Below are 16,267 nucleotides of genomic sequence, written 5' to 3' on the forward strand. Positions count from 1 at the left end.
GGTCTACAGTCAATAGGTCTACCGCTAATGGTAGACATGCATTAGGTCGACAGCGTCAAAAGGTCGACATAGAATAGGTAGACCGTAGAAAAGGTCAACAGGTTCAAAAGGTTGACAGAGTCAATATGTCGACATGTAAATGATTGACACAAAAAAGGTAGACACAATTTTTTTCACTTTTTGGGGTGTCACTTTTCTGCCACAAACAAGCCCCATTAGTGTACCACGTCCCAGGCGCCTCGATCTGCTACCACACACGCTCAGCACAGGTTACTATTCCCAATTGTAGTCCACGTGGATGGTAACGTATGAAAAAGATGAAAAAAAGGAAAAAAACTTGTGTCTACCATATGTGTGTCGACCATTATCATGTCAACCTTTTGATCATGTCAACCTTTTGAATTGTCTACATTTTACATGTCAACCTTTTGACCCTGTCGACCTAATGCATGTCTACCATTAGTGGTAGACCTATCGACTGTAGATCTTTTTAGTGTAGATCTATGGTCCGGATACCGGCCAGACATTGGCCACAACAGAAAAAAAAAATCCTGATTCATGCCCCTTACATTATTTTTCATTTTTCCTCCTTATAGTAATGCCACATTATGCCACACAACGTAATGCCTGTGACACATTATGCCACACACCGTAATGCCTGTGACACATTATGCCACACAATGCCCCTACACATTATGCCTGTGACACATTATGCCACACACAATGCTCCTGACACATTATGCCACACACCGTAATGCTTGTGACACATTATGCCACACACAATGCTCCTGACACATTATGCCCCAAACCAGAATGCCTCTGACACATTATGCCACTTACCAAAATGCCCACGATACTTTATACCACACACCATAATCCCTGTGATATATTATGCCACACACTACAATGCCCCTGGCACAATATGCTCCACAGTAAGGCTTCTAATTACTTTTAAATGACCTGCTCGTTGCCAGGGGTTTCATGCTCTCTGTGTTATGCTCATTGCCTTCGCAGTGCACATGTGCATGGGGATTCACATTGTGAACGCATCCTGGAACGATGCGTTTGCAGTTTGATTGACAGGCAGCAGACTTTTGGGGGCAGCGATGCGGCATGGGGGGGGGTGGAGCAGGAAACTCAAACGTGATGGCTTTTTTTGGGGGGTAGGTCGTTGACATTGCCTGCACTTCCTGCGATCAGAAACATGGCTGTAGTGCCCCTGCATATGCAGCCTGCTGCGTATGCAGGGAGTCATCCTCTATCTTGGCTCCTACGATGCAATGTAACTGTGAGCGCAACACAGGGTGTCGCCATACTTGCTGGGCGGCTCCCAGCATGCGATTTGATCCTTAGCAGTTTTTGCTAATTTAGCAAAAACAGCTAAGGACTCTGAATAACCCCCCGTGTCCGCTTCTTTAGCAAGATGGAGGCTTTGGAAGAGCAATCGGAAGATCCCTTTCCTGCAGGATTGCCTCCATAGGCATCAAGCGGTTTACACCATCAGGGGATGGCACAAATGAGGCCAACATCTGAAAAGCTATGCTTTTTGGAGTTTTGTACATAGAAATCAAACCTTATTATTATCAATGGGGACTGCGGTCTACAGTACTAATTAACCTTTTGCAGGAGATTACGGTAAAATCTACTGTATTAGACTATAAATACATAGTAACAATACACAACAATATCCATAAACTGCAGTTTCTACATACATTGATGAAGTAAACCTTGCTAAATAGACCACTTAGCTGCAAAAGACTAGTTACAATAGCTATAGAGCGGTTAAATAATACAATTTTGAATCCAGACAATTTAAGAACAAAGTAAAATACTGTAAAAAAAACTATGAGGTATTTATCAGAGGTTGGAGAGAAATAAAGTGGAGAGTGTTAAAGTACTAACCAATCAGCTTATGGCATTTTAAAGGTTGTGTCTTAAATATGTCAGTTAGGAGCCGAATGGTTGTTGCTTTGTGTATAAGTGTGGTGGATAAACATCCACCATCCTTATACATAAGCTTCCTGCACAGTAGTCTAACCTGCAGAGCTAAACTATCAGGAAGGTCTCTAGTCTCTGTAACCCTGATGGAAATACACTTCTGACACACAAGATAAGACTTCACAGCAGGTGTGAATATTGTACATTTCACGCGGAGTATGTCCTGACTCCCCAGTAGCAGCACACCTTCCAGGTTTCAGCTGGAGCTGGATGCATATGTCTGCTGATAAAATGAATAGTAAATAAAAGAAAGTGTGATCATTTGTTGACAGAGTGAATTATGCTGAAATGTAATAACCTTGCAATGTGATCATGTGTTCTAAAATAAATAAGTACAGCACTGAAGACACTAGAGTACACACACACATAAGAGATATCCAGTAACCAGAAGGGAGGCGGTTCCGGTATGAATGGTCGACCATGTTATGGTCGACAGTCATTAGGTCGACCACTATTGGTCGACATTGACATGGTCAACATGGACACATGGTCGACACGTGAAAGGTCGACATGAGTTTTTCAACTTTTTTTGGTGTCGTTTTTTGCGTAAAGTGACTGGGAACCCCAATTAGTGCACCGCTTCGCTCGCCATGCTTCGGGCATGGTGCCTTCGCTCCGCTACCGCTTCGCTCGGCACACTTTACCGTTCCAATCGTAGTCCATGTGGATCGTAAAGTATGGAAAAGTTCCCCAAAAGAAAAAAAAGTTAAAAAACCCATGTCAACCTTTTCATGTGTCGACCTTTCATGTGTCGACCATGTGTCCATGTCGACCATGACAATGTCGACCAATAGTGGTCGACCTAATGACTGTCGACCATAACATGGTCGACCATGTGAACGGATACCAAGGGAGGCAAGGGGCATCAATATTATTCTTAGTAAATAGCACTGATGTCAGAGTACACAGTGCTGTGAAGAGACAGAACGCTGCAGCAGATAGGCTATATGGTAAATCATGTACAGTGCAATAAAGAGACATTGGGGCACAACATTTGCATACCTCCTAACTGTCCAGATTTTCGCGGGACAGTCACGTTTTTTGGGACTGTCTCGCAGACCCACATGCGGGCTGCAGTGTTCTGTGGTGGTGGGGGAGTAGTTGGGAGGCTCCTGTCACTCGCTGCCCTGCTTATGCGCACAGTGTCTATTCACGAGTGACAGAGGGAGCGCATGCCAGCAGCTCACAGAGCGCTGGCATGCCCCCTTTAGTGACGAACAAGGGAGGTGTGGCTTACAATCGCGTCATCACCACGAAGATGCACCCCTTTTTGGGAACACGCAAGGCTTCGCTGTGCATGAGTCACGCTTCAATGAAGATCAAAGTTGGGAGGTATGCATTTGATTTATCGGGTAGCTATAATTGCTGACCACATAGGGGGTCATTCCGAGTTGATTGCTGCGCTGCGAAAAACGACAGCGAGCAAACAGGTTACTACTGCGCATGCATATGCACCGCAATGCGTAGGCGCGTCGTACGAGTACAAAGCGAATCGTTGCTGGGCGATGGATTTAACGAAGAATCCATTCGCACAGCCGTTCGCAAGGAGATTGACAGGAAGAGGAAGTTTGTGGGTGGCAACTGACCGGTTTCAGGGAGTGTTTGGAGAAACGCAGGCGTGTCCAAGCGTTTGCAGGGCGGGGGTGCCTGACGTCAATTCCGGGACCGGACAGGCTGAAGTGATCGTAAGAAAAAAACGTAAAGTATACAGCGCTTGAAAAAACTGGATATGGAAAAAACAATTAAGTTTTATTAGGTAAATTATGTTGCAACAATTGATTAAAAATTAATTCATAGATGTACATCAATTATAAGATTCTATCTTATAATTGATGTACATCTATGAATTAATTTTTAATCAATTGTTGCAACATAATTTACCTAATAAAACTTAATTGTTTTTTCCATATCCAGTTTTTTCAAGCGCTGTATACTTTACGTTTTTTTGTTACTCTTAGGGGCTAACCACCCCTCTCCTTACAGCTGCTTAACGAGAAGCACCACACCTCCTAAGCGCCGAACCTATTACCTTGGTAATTCTTTCTGAAGTGATCGTAAGGGCTGAGTAAGTCCAGAGCTACTCAGAAACTGCAAAAAAAGTTTTCATCCCGCTCGGCTGCACATGCGTTTGCACACTTGCAAAGCGAATATACACTCTCCCATAGGCGGCGACTATCTGATCACAGCGCTGCAAAAAGTTGCAAGTGAGCGATCAACTCGGAATGACCCCCATAGTGCATGTACTGTAGCTGACCACTGTACACCGTTCTCTCTCAATACAAATAAGTATCTGTCTGATATGCAACGCAAACATCATGCAGACAAGTTGTGTGTACTGTCATCCATAGACAATATTTAGCACACTCTAAAATTACATTTAAAACAATATATTATAGAATCAATGTTTAAAATTTCAAAGAAGATTAATTCTAGATATCACGATCGTGTGTATACAGTACACAGTATCGGGCGCTGTCCTGCATAGGAATACCCTACAAACGTATCCCAACACACTGAGGTACCCGGGACTGGTGGGACACGCTGCATGGAGGGGGGGATGCAGCTGACAGTGCTGCAGAGCAGGACTGAGCTCACCTCGCCCAGGAGACACTGGCACAGTACAGGCTCCACCAGGCGCATGCAGCCAGCGATCGCTCTACTTCTTTCCGAACAGCTCCGCACTGCTGCTGGATGCAGAAGCCGGCTATCCGCATCAACACCCCGGCCACACAGAGGCTGGAGGTGGGGACACGGGGAGGGGGACTGGTAAGAGGATGAGAGACGGCACGGGAGGCAGGAGCCGCAGTGATTCAGGGGCGACACCTACCGGCAGTGATAGGAACTGCCCCAAGATAGCTGGTTGTGCGGCCGGTGCACGGATAGGATTAGTACCGTAGTGACGTGAGCAAGTTCAAGTTGCCCCTTCTGCGGGGCTCCCAGCCTGATTATTCCCCCGCTGCCCCCAGCGCCAGCACCGCACCTAACAGCGACAGGGCAGCCGTGCGCCGTTCCCAGGTCACGTGATGTAAGTGGTAATGCTGAGCCATACTTGCCTACCTGACCCTCTCCATGAGGGAGCATTTTAAAGTCCAGGAACAGAGCATTTTCTCCCTCATGGAGAGGGTCAAGTAGGCAAGTATGAGCTGAACGTGCCCTACACCCACGCCCTGTATACCGCCCGCTGGCTGCGGGACATTGCCCAAAGTTTGCTGCAAAAGACTGCATGCCCGAGAGACTTACATTAGCAGGATCCTCCTTCGTGGGCATGCTGCTTCAGGAGTGAGGGCTGCAGCTTTAAGGGCTCTTGAGGTCAGAGCTGTGGCTGTTTGCTTCACATCACATCATACCACCGCATAGGGATGGCAATCGACCATCGATGATTCAAAATCATCAGTGGTCTATAACCGATGTCGAATAGTTTTACCGTTGATGGGGGAGAACCATCCAGAGCCGGCCCTAACCAATATGATGCCATAGGCAAGATTTTGACTGGTGCCCCCTAGCACCGCCGCTAGTTCTGCAGGAGATGCCTGGCATGAGTCACCTCGCAGCTCTGCTAACGTCGGACGCCTTTTGTTTACGAAAATGCATCTTATTTGCATTACTATGTGGCTAGGATGCACAAGCAGCTTCTGCTGATTAAAATGATATGCAGCATGCCTATATTCTGTCTGCGACTGCGGCTGTATCTGCATACGAAATGCTACATTACAGTGATTTCCAGGAATACACTGCAACGTAGCATTTCGTATGCAAATACAGCCACAGTCACACACAGAATATACACATGCCGCATATCATTTTAATCAGCAGAAGATGCTGGTGCCCCTAAGCATACCAAATGCCCTAGGCATTTGCCTAGTTTGCCTATGCCTAAGGCCGGCTCTGGAACCATCCATGATTAAATGCTACCAAATTTTTTAATTATTTTTTTCCACTAAAGTGTCAGGGCAGGGAGCTTAGCCCCGCCCCCTGACAACCATAAGGCCTTGCCCCCTTGATCTGATTGGCCCGCATTTCTTTACAGTAATCGATGCTTCCCTTACAGATGGTTTAACACCATCGAGGTTATCCCTCAATTGTATCATCGATGGTAACCATTGATGGATAACCCACCGATGGCCATCCCTACCACCACGTGGGTGCCAGTGGGAAGTGCAGGCAGTGGGGCAACATCACCGTAATCTGATGGAGGCGGAACGGCATGGTCGCAGTTCAACCCCATTCTGACCTGCCAACGGGCCACAAAAAGGGCCCCTGCACACGGGCGATGGGGTATCGGCCGTATGCGGCCCGTGGGCCACGAGTTTGACACTCCTGCCTTACTTTCTTTTCTGAGAGCGGATCTGCGTGCTGACTCCGCTCTTAGGGCTATATTTATTAAACATAATTATGTTATTTTTCAAGCATATAAGCTGGGAAATTTGATATTTATGGTTCTTCTATATGTAAGTGCAATGAAAAGTTTGGAGATATTATGGGGTCTACTATTCATGTACAAATGCAATGTTTTGGTCTAACTTATCACCAAGCATCGCATTCGTATGTGCGGGTTTTTAACTTATCTTTACCGCAATCCATTAATCCCTTCCTGAACTCTGTCACGTAGTGCTAAACTGGCCGTCCACGATGTCCTCTTCTCTGCTTCTGCCGTGCCTACTACACCGATCTGCCTCTGGCGCATGCGCACCTCATGCTTGGCGAGCTGCCCGTCAAGTGGTTGCTAAGGAGATTCCTCACAAGCCGGAAGCAGTGCGAGCTGGGTAAAAGGGGCGGAGCTTGCGGGACAGAGCGGCTAGTACCAAAGCAGGGGAAAGAACAGGCTTAGCGTCAGGCAGGTAGATACTACGCCATCCTCAGGTGGCGAAGCGGCACAGAGAAGAGAAGCGGAAAGCTGAGCTTTCCGCTTCTACATGAATTGCAGATACCATACAAGTGTATGGTACTGCGATTCCAGCACAGAGCAGGGATACCGCTGGAGAAGTAATAACGTTCTCCGCGGTAACCCGCTCTGTGAATTGCGGTAAGCAGAGAAAAGCCCTGTTTAACGCAAAACAGGGCTTTTCTCTGCTGCATGAATAGACCTCTAAGTCAGAAAACTTTTTATTGTTTCCTAAACACACTGCCTCCTTCATAGAATCTAATGGAGGCTACCTCCTGATGATATTTATATAAACTGGACAAGAGGTATTTATCTTTTCTTTTTTTAAACAAACTTATCTCCATTTCCAGGTGGCGATAAATAGACTTTCCTCTCAGTAACTTAACTGTCGCCACTACATTCCCATACACGCATAATGGGCCTGATTCAGAGCTGGATGCAGCGCTGATGTCGGATGTAAGCAGCCAATGTTTTCCATCTGCACATGCATCTGAGTCACACTGCGCATCCCAATGGTTACTGCTGGCAGGCACAGTATGAATTTGGACATAGAGAGAGGCAGTTTTGGGGGCAATCCTGGTAGGTAACAGGCAGGGGGTTATTCATATGCAGGTGTGTCCCGTCCAGCGACTGCAAACACCCAGTTGCACTGGAATCGGCAGCCATGTTCTGACAGACATTCTGCACCTCCATAGGGCTGCTCTAGTGTCCAATAGTACGTTGGTACGGAAATTTGCAATGCAGCACTTGGGCGTCGCAGTAGGAAGCTCATCTGTTGTGGTATTTTCGTTGGCGTTTCTATAATGGGTGCAATGTGTGAGATGCATGTGTACATGGGCCTCTGGGTCCAGGGGGCCCACAGTGACACGGCACACACTGCACCCATATTTTAAAACGTACTTTTCCGGAGTCCAGCGTAAGGATGCTGCTGTCGCAGCAAAAATCATAGCCAAAATGAAATGGCTGCCGCGCATGAGCAATAGTCAAATTGGTCTCTAGAACATGGCAGGCACCATATTTCCTGAGACCTGTGCTTGCTCAGTAGACTCTGGCACATTGCTGAAGACTACTGAGCCATGCAGAAGAGGGGGCCCACTCGGAGGTGCACACAAGCTCCCTCCTCTGTTAAAACGCATTAGTATAATGATGCAGATGCGCTTCAGCAAAACATGCAGCTGCGACTACAACAGTGTTCACCTCTGATTCAGGTCCAATATATTAGATAGATAGATAGATAGATAGATAGATAGATAGATAGATAGATAGATAGATAGATAGATAGATAGACCCAAACATTAGGAGTATAGAGAACCCATTAATGCAAGAAACTCCACAGATCTGAAAAATAAATATATTGTGCAAAATACAGTCATAGTGGTTAACCATATTTTAATATAATATATAATACACAAAGTATTTGCAACAAAGTATTAAAAAGTGAAAGTTTGATTTAGGATTGTTTAGTTTGTCCCATTACTTTTGGTCCCTTAAAAAGTGTGAGGCACATATAGAAACCGTTGTAATTCCTACACTGTTCACCTGATATGGATGTAAATACCCTCAAATTAAAGCGGAAAGTCTGCAGTTAAAGCACGTCTTGTTTGTTTCATTTCAAATCCATTGTGGTGGTGTATAGAGCCCAAAATATTAGAATTGTGTCGATCTCTCAACATTTATGGACCTGACTGTATATATATATATATATATATACATACAGAGAAAGGGGTGGTGTCTAAGGGAGGTGATATCTTCCAGAATTTGACCACAAATCACTTTTATATAAATATATAAAAAATTATTTTAAAGTATTCAACAATCACAGTGAATAACAAATGGCTGACATAATCAAAATCCAGACATCAGATATGGACACCATATATTGCGAATAATTGGTAAGTCAAATGTGGTTTTCTTAATTATTGCATATCCGATGTTCTTATATCCGAACCAGAAACCCGACGTGTTTCGTCCAACTGGACTTCATCAGGGGCTCAATATCTAAACAATAAATTGATCAATTATATATGATAATATGAACAATCGCAAGGTCAGGCCATAGTGGTCAAAAGGATAGGGACAGATAATTGGATAGCAATATATACATATATGTACATGCATATACATACCAGAAACAAGTCGGAAGAACATAACGGAATAGATGACCAATAAATCATCGTATTAATCCCACATCTGAAAAAAACATAATATATATATATATATATATATATATATATATATATATATATATATATAATATTTCAAAACCCTATCGGGTGAATTAAACTAAAACATTTCTAAAATTAAATGATGAGGTAAAAAAAGGGGAACATAGGTCCATTGGATATGTTTCAATTAATAAATTAGAACATCATTCAGTAATGTCTATTATAACATTATATGAGGGGGTCCAGAATGGAGGGGGTGGAGCATGAGGTGGAAAATGAACATACATAGAAATAGAGATACAGTGTATCAAAATGACAATTGTTATACATACCAGTAAAACAGGCTTTGCAATAACAGATGTAATAAAGAATGAGCTGATTCCACAGCAAGGTTTTTTTTTTTTTTGAGATTTACTAATAACATTGTGCTGTTAAAGGTTTTTTTATATTATTTTTATATTATCACTATATTAGCAGATTGTTTTTCTCTGACGTCCTAGTGGATGCTGGGAACTCCGTAAGGACCATGGGGAATAGCGGCTCCGCAGGAGACTGGGCACAAAAGTAAAAGCTTTAGGACTAGCTGGTTTGCACTGGCTCCTCCCCCTATGACCCTCCTCCAAGCCTCAGTTAGATTTTTGTGCCCGGCCGAGAAGGGTGCATGCTAGGTAGCTCTTCTGAGCTGCTTAGAGTAAAAGTTTAAATAGGTTTTTTATTTTCAGTGAGACCTGCTGGCAACAGGCTCACTGCATCGTGGGACTAAGGGGAGAAGAAGTGAACTCACCTGCATGCAGAGTGGATTGGGCTTCTTGGCTACTGGACATTAGCTCCAGAGGGACGATCACAGGCTCAGCTTGGATGGGTCCCGGAGCCGCGCCGCCGGCCCCCTTACAGAGCCAGAAGAGCGAAGAGGTCCGGAAAAATCGGCGGCAGAAGACGTTCCTGTCTTCAACAAGGTAGCGCACAGCACTGCAGCTGTGCGCCATTGCTCTCAGCACACTTCACACTCCGGTCACTGAGGGTGCAGGGCGCTGGGGGGGAGCGCCCTAAGACGCAATAAAACACGTTTTAAACCTTATATGGCTAAAGAAATGCATCACATATAGCTCCTGGGCTATATGGATGCATTTAACCCCTGCCAGTTTTCCTAAAAAAAAGCGGGAGAAAAGGCCGCCGAAAAGGGGGCGGAGCCTATCTCCTCAGCACACAAGCGCCATTTTCCCTCACAGCTCCGCTGGAAGGACGGCTCCCTGACTCTCCCCTGCAGTCCTGCTACAGAATCAGGGTAAAACAAGAGAGGGGGGGCACTAATTGGCAGATAATACAAATACAGCAGCTATAGAAGGGAGAAACACTTATATAAGGTTATCCCTGTATATATATAGCGCTCTGGTGTGTGCTGGCAAACTCTCCCTCTGTCTGCCCAAAGGGCTCGTGGGGTCCTGTCCTCTATCAGAGCATTCCCTGTGTGTGTGCTGTGTGTCGGTACGATTGTGTCGACATGTATGAGGAGGAAAATGATGTGGAGGCGGAGCAATTGCCTGTAATAGTGATGTCACCCCCTAGGGAGTCGACACCTGACTGGATGGTCGTATGGAAGGAATTACAAGACAGTGTCAGCACTTTGCAAAAAACTGTTGACGACATGAGACAGCCGGCAAATCAGTTAGTGCCTGTCCAGGCGTCTCAAACACCGTCAGGGGCTCTAAAGCGCCCGTTACCTCAGATGGTCGACCCAGACACGGATACTGACTCCAGCGTCGACGGTGACGAGACAAACGTAATGTCCAGTAGGGCCACACGTTACATGATCACGGCAATGAAGGAGGCTTTGAACATTTCTGATACTACAAGTACCACAAAAAGGGGTATTATGTGGGGTGTGAAAAAACTACCCATAGTTTTTCCTGAATCAGATGAATTAAATGAGGTGTGTGACAAAGAGTTGGTTTCCCCCGATAAAAAACTGCTGATTTCTAATAAATTATTGGCATTATACCCTTTCCCGCCAGAGGTTAGGGCGCATTGGGAAACACCCCCTAGGGTAGATAAGGCGCTCACACGCTTATCAAAACAAGTGGCGTTGCCGTCTCCTGATACGGCCGCCCTCAAGGAACCAGCTGATAGAAAGCTGGAAAATATCCTAAAGGGTATATACACACATACTGGTGTTATACTACGACCAGCAATCGCCTCAGCCTGGATGTGCAGCGCTGGAGTGGCTTGGTCGGATTCCCTGACTGAAAATATTGATACCCTGGATAGGGACAGTATATTATTGACTATAGAGCATTTAAAGGATGCATTACTATATATGCGAGATGCACAGAGGGATATTTGCACCCTGGCATCAAGAGTAAGTGCGCTGTCCATTTCTGCCAGAAGAAGTTTATGGACACGACAGTGGTCAGGTGATGCGGATTCCAAACGGCATATGGAAGTATTGCCGTATAAAGGGGAGGAGTTATTTGGGGTCGGTCTATCGGACCTGGTGGCCACGGTGACGGCTGGGAAATCCACCTTTTTACCCCAGGTCACCTCTCAGCAGAAAAAGACACCGTCTTTTCAAACTCAGTCCTTTCGTCCCCATAAGGGCAAGCGGGCAAAAGGCCACTCATTTCTGCCCCGGGGCAGAGGAAGGGGAAAAAGACTGCAGCAGACAGCCTCTTCCCAGGATCAGAAGCCCTCCCCCGCTTCTGCCAAGTCTTCAGCATGACGCTGGGGCTTTACAAGCGGACTCAGGCACGGTGGGGGCCCGTCTCAAAAATTTCAACGCGCAGTGGGCTCACTCGCAAGTGGACCCCTGGATCCTGCAGGTAGTATCACAGGGGTACAAATTGGAATTCGAGACGTCTCCCCCTCGCCGGTTCCTGAAGTCTGCTCTACCAACGTCTCCCTCCGACAAGGAGGCAGTATTGGAAGCTATTCACAAGCTGTATTCCCAGCAGGTGATAATCAAGGTACCCCTCCTACAACAGGGAAAGGGGTATTACTCCACGCTGTTTGTGGTACCGAAGCCGGACGGCTCGGTGAGACCGATTTTAAATCTGAAATCATTGAACACTTACATAAAAAGGTTCAAATTCAAGATGGAGTCACTCAGAGCAGTGATAGCGAACCTGGAAGAAGGGGACTATATGGTGTCTCTGGACATCAAAGATGCTTATCTCCATGTCCCAATCTACCCTTCTCACCAAGGGTACCTCAGGTTTGTGGTACAAAACTGTCATTATCAGTTTCAGACGCTGCCGTTTGGATTGTCCACGGCACCACGGGTCTTTACCAAGGTAATGGCCGAAATGATGATTCTTCTTCGAAGAAAAGGCGTCTTAATTATCCCTTACTTGGACGATCTCCTGATAAGGGCAAGGTCCAGGGAACAGTTAGAGGTCGGAGTAGCACTATCTCAGGTAGTGCTACGTCAGCACGGGTGGATTCTAAATATTCCAAAATCGCAGCTGATTCCAACAACACGTCTACTGTTCCTAGGGATGATTCTGGACACAGTCCAGAAAAAGGTGTTTCTCCCGGAGGAGAAGGCCAGGGAGTTATCCGAGCTAGTCAGGAACCTCCTGAAACCAGGACAAGTGTCAGTGCATCAATGCACAAGGGTCCTGGGAAAGATGGTGGCTTCTTACGAAGCGATTCCATTCGGAAGATTCCATGCAAGAACTTTTCAGTGGGATCTGCTGGACAAATGGTCCGGATCGCATCTTCAGATGCATCAGCGGATAACCCTATCTCTCCTGTGGTGGTTGCAGAGTGCTCATCTTCTAGAGGGCCGCAGATTCGGCATTCAGGACTGGATTCTGGTGACCACGGATGCCAGCCTGAGAGGCTGGGGAGCAGTCACACAGGGAAGAAATTTCCAGGGCTTGTGGTCAAGCATGGAAACGTCTCTTCACATAAATATCCTGGAACTAAGGGCAATTTACAATGCCCTAAGTCAAGCAAGGCCTCTGCTTCAGGGTCAGTCGGTATTGATCCAATCGGACAACATCACGGCAGTCGCCCACGTAAACAGACAGGGCGGCACAAGAAGCAGGAGGGCAATGGCAGAAGCTGCAAGAATTCTTCGCTGGGCGGAAAATTATGTGACAGCACTGTCAGCGGTGTTCATTCCGGGAGTGGACAACTGGGAAGCAGACTTCCTCAGCAGACACGACCTCCACCCGGGGGAGTGGGGACTTCACGCAGAAGTCTTCCACGTGATTGTAAACCGTTGGGAAAAACCAAAGGTGGACATGATGGCGTCTCGCCTCAACAAGAAACTAGACAGATATTGCGCCAGGTCAAGGGACCCTCAGGCGATAGCGGTGGACGCTCTGGTAACACCGTGGGTGTACCAGTCAGTGTATGTGTTCCCTCCTCTGCCTCTCATACCCAAAGTATTGAGAATCATAAGAAGGAGAGGAGTAAGAACTATACTCGTGGCTCCGGATTGGCCAAGGAGGACTTGGTACCCGGAACTTCAAGAGATGCTCACGGAGGACCCGTGGCCTCTACCTATAAGAAAGGACCTGCTCCAGCAGGGACCTTGTCTGTTCCAAGACTTACCGCGGCTGCGTTTGACGGCATGGAGGTTGAACGCCGGATCCTGAAGGAAAAAGGCATTCCAGATGAAGTCATCCCTACCCTGATCAAGGCCAGGAAGGATGTAACCGCGAAACATTATCACCGCATTTGGCGAAAATATGTTGCGTGGTGTGAGGCCAAGAAGGCCCCTACAGAGGAATTTCAACTGGGTCGTTTCCTGCATTTCCTGCAAACAGGACTATCTATGGGCCTAAAATTAGGGTCCATTAAGGTTCAAATTTCGGCCCTGTCAATATTCTTCCAAAAAGAACTGGCTTCAGTGCCTGAAGTTCAGACGTTTGTCAAAGGGGTACTGCATATACAGCCTCCTTTTGTGCCTCCAGTGGCACCTTGGGATCTCAATGTAGTGTTGAGTCTCCTAAAGTCACATTGGTTTGAACCACTCACCACTGTGGAATTAAAATATCTCACATGGAAAGTGGTCATGCTGTTAGCCCTGGCTTCAGCCAGGCGTGTCTCAGAATTGGCGGCTTTATCATATAAAAGCCCTTACCTAATTTTTCATTCAGACAGGGCAGAACTGAGGACTCGCCCTCAATTTCTCCCTAAGGTGGTTTCAGCGTTTCACATGAACCAGCCTATTGTGGTGCCTGCGGCTACTAGGGACTTGGAGGACTCCAAGTTGCTGGACGTAGTCAGGGCCCTGAAAATATATGTTTCCAGGACGGCTGGAGTCAGAAAATCTGACTCGCTGTTTATCCTGTATGCACCCAACAAGCTGGGTGCTCCTGCTTCTAAGCAGACGATTGCTCGTTGGATTTGTAGTACGATTCAGCTTGCACATTCTGTGGCAGGCCTGCCACAGCCAAAATCTGTAAAAGCCCATTCCACAAGGAAGGTGGGCTCATCTTGGGCGGCTGCCCGAGGGGTCTCGGCTTTACAACTTTGCCGAGCAGCTACTTGGTCAGGGGCAAACACGTTTGCTAAATTTTACAAATTCGATACCCTGGCTGAGGAGGACCTGGAGTTCTCTCATTCGGTGCTGCAGAGTCATCCGCACTCTCCCGCCCGTTTGGGAGCTTTGGTATAATCCCCATGGTCCTTACGGAGTTCCCAGCATCCACTAGGACGTCAGAGAAAATAAGAATTTACTTACCGATAATTCTATTTCTCATAGTCCGTAGTGGATGCTGGGCGCCCATCCCAAGTGCGGATTGTCTGCAATACTTGTACATAGTTATTGTTACAAAAATCGGGTTATTATTGTTGTGAGCCATCTTTTCAGAGGCTCCTCTGTTATCATGCTGTTAACTGGGTTCAGATCACAGGTTGTACAGTGTGATTGGTGTGGCTGGTATGAGTCTTACCCGGGATTCAAAATCCTTCCTTATTGTGTACGCTCGTCCGGGCACAGTATCCTAACTGAGGCTTGGAGGAGGGTCATAGGGGGAGGAGCCAGTGCACACCAGCTAGTCCTAAAGCTTTTACTTTTGTGCCCAGTCTCCTGCGGAGCCGCTATTCCCCATGGTCCTTACGGAGTTCCCAGCATCCACTACGGACTATGAGAAATAGAATTATCGGTAAGTAAATTCTTATTTTTTTTATACCTCCTAGCCAATTAAGCTGTGGATGGTAATGATATCAGTAATCATCTGATTTAGACATCTACAATAGAGATTAACTAATAACATCATGCTGTTAAAAAAAAAAAAAAAATTTTTGTATCATTGTATGAGCATATTGGTTTTTTATATCTCCTAGCCAATTAGGCTCAATTAATTGAGCCATCATGGCAATTAACTAATTAGGTGCAAACATGGCAATTAACTAATTAGGTGCAATCAATTAAGATGTCATGGTAATTAATTTACATAGATTTATATTTGGTGCATATCTATAGAATGAATAGGTCATCTTTAGTATAGGGATTATCCACGAAAACGAAATTGTGGCTTATACCGAACTCAGCATTAATGTATTACTGTTTGCCTTACTGAGTTGGTATGTATTAACATTCTTACTGGCTGAAGGGTTTTTTTTAATTTTTTTTATTACATTTATTTATCTATAAATTACATTAAGATAATATTTTTACCATAGGCATATTCAATACAAACCTTGCTGTGGAATCAGCTCATTCTTTATTACATCTGTTATTGCAAAGCCTGTTTTACTGGTATGTATAACAATTGTCATTTTGATACTCTGTATCTCTATTTCTATGTATGTTCATTTTCCACCTCATGCTCCACCCCCTCCATTCTGGACCCCCTCAATAATGTTATAATAGACATTACTGAATGATGTTCTAATTTATTAATTGAAACATATCCAATGGACCTATATTCCCCTTTTTTTTTACCTTATAATTTCATTTTAGAAATGTTTTAGTTTAATTCACCCGATAGGGTTTTGAAATATTATATATATATATATATATATATATATATATATATATATATATTTTATGTTTTTTTCAGATGTGGGATTACTACGATCATTTATTGGTCATCTATTCCTTTATGTTCTTCCGACTTGTTTTTGGTATGTATATGCATGTACATATATGTATATATTGCTATCCAATTATCTGTCCCTATCCTTTTGACCACTATGGCCTGACCTTGCGATTGTTCATATTATCATATATAATTGATCTATTTATTGTTTAGATATTGAGCCCCTG

The 16,267-nt window shown here is 45.3% G+C and overlaps 1 protein-coding gene across 2 annotated transcripts in view; it reads right to left on the reverse strand.

Moving 5' to 3' along the window:
* The window catches only part of MCF2L (MCF.2 cell line derived transforming sequence like), a 648,156-nt gene extending 643,443 nt beyond the window's left edge, over positions 1–4,713 (reverse strand). For both annotated transcript variants that reach the window (XM_063953143.1, XM_063953132.1), the window contains exon 1: positions 4,594–4,713. The gene's annotated coding sequence lies outside the window, so the exon portion shown is untranslated. The remainder of the gene's footprint in view (positions 1–4,593) is intronic.
* Between the last annotated feature and the right edge of the window lie 11,554 nt (positions 4,714–16,267).

Source organism: Pseudophryne corroboree, chromosome 2 (genome assembly GCF_028390025.1).
Source record: "Pseudophryne corroboree isolate aPseCor3 chromosome 2, aPseCor3.hap2, whole genome shotgun sequence".
NCBI lineage: Eukaryota > Metazoa > Chordata > Amphibia > Anura > Myobatrachidae > Pseudophryne > Pseudophryne corroboree.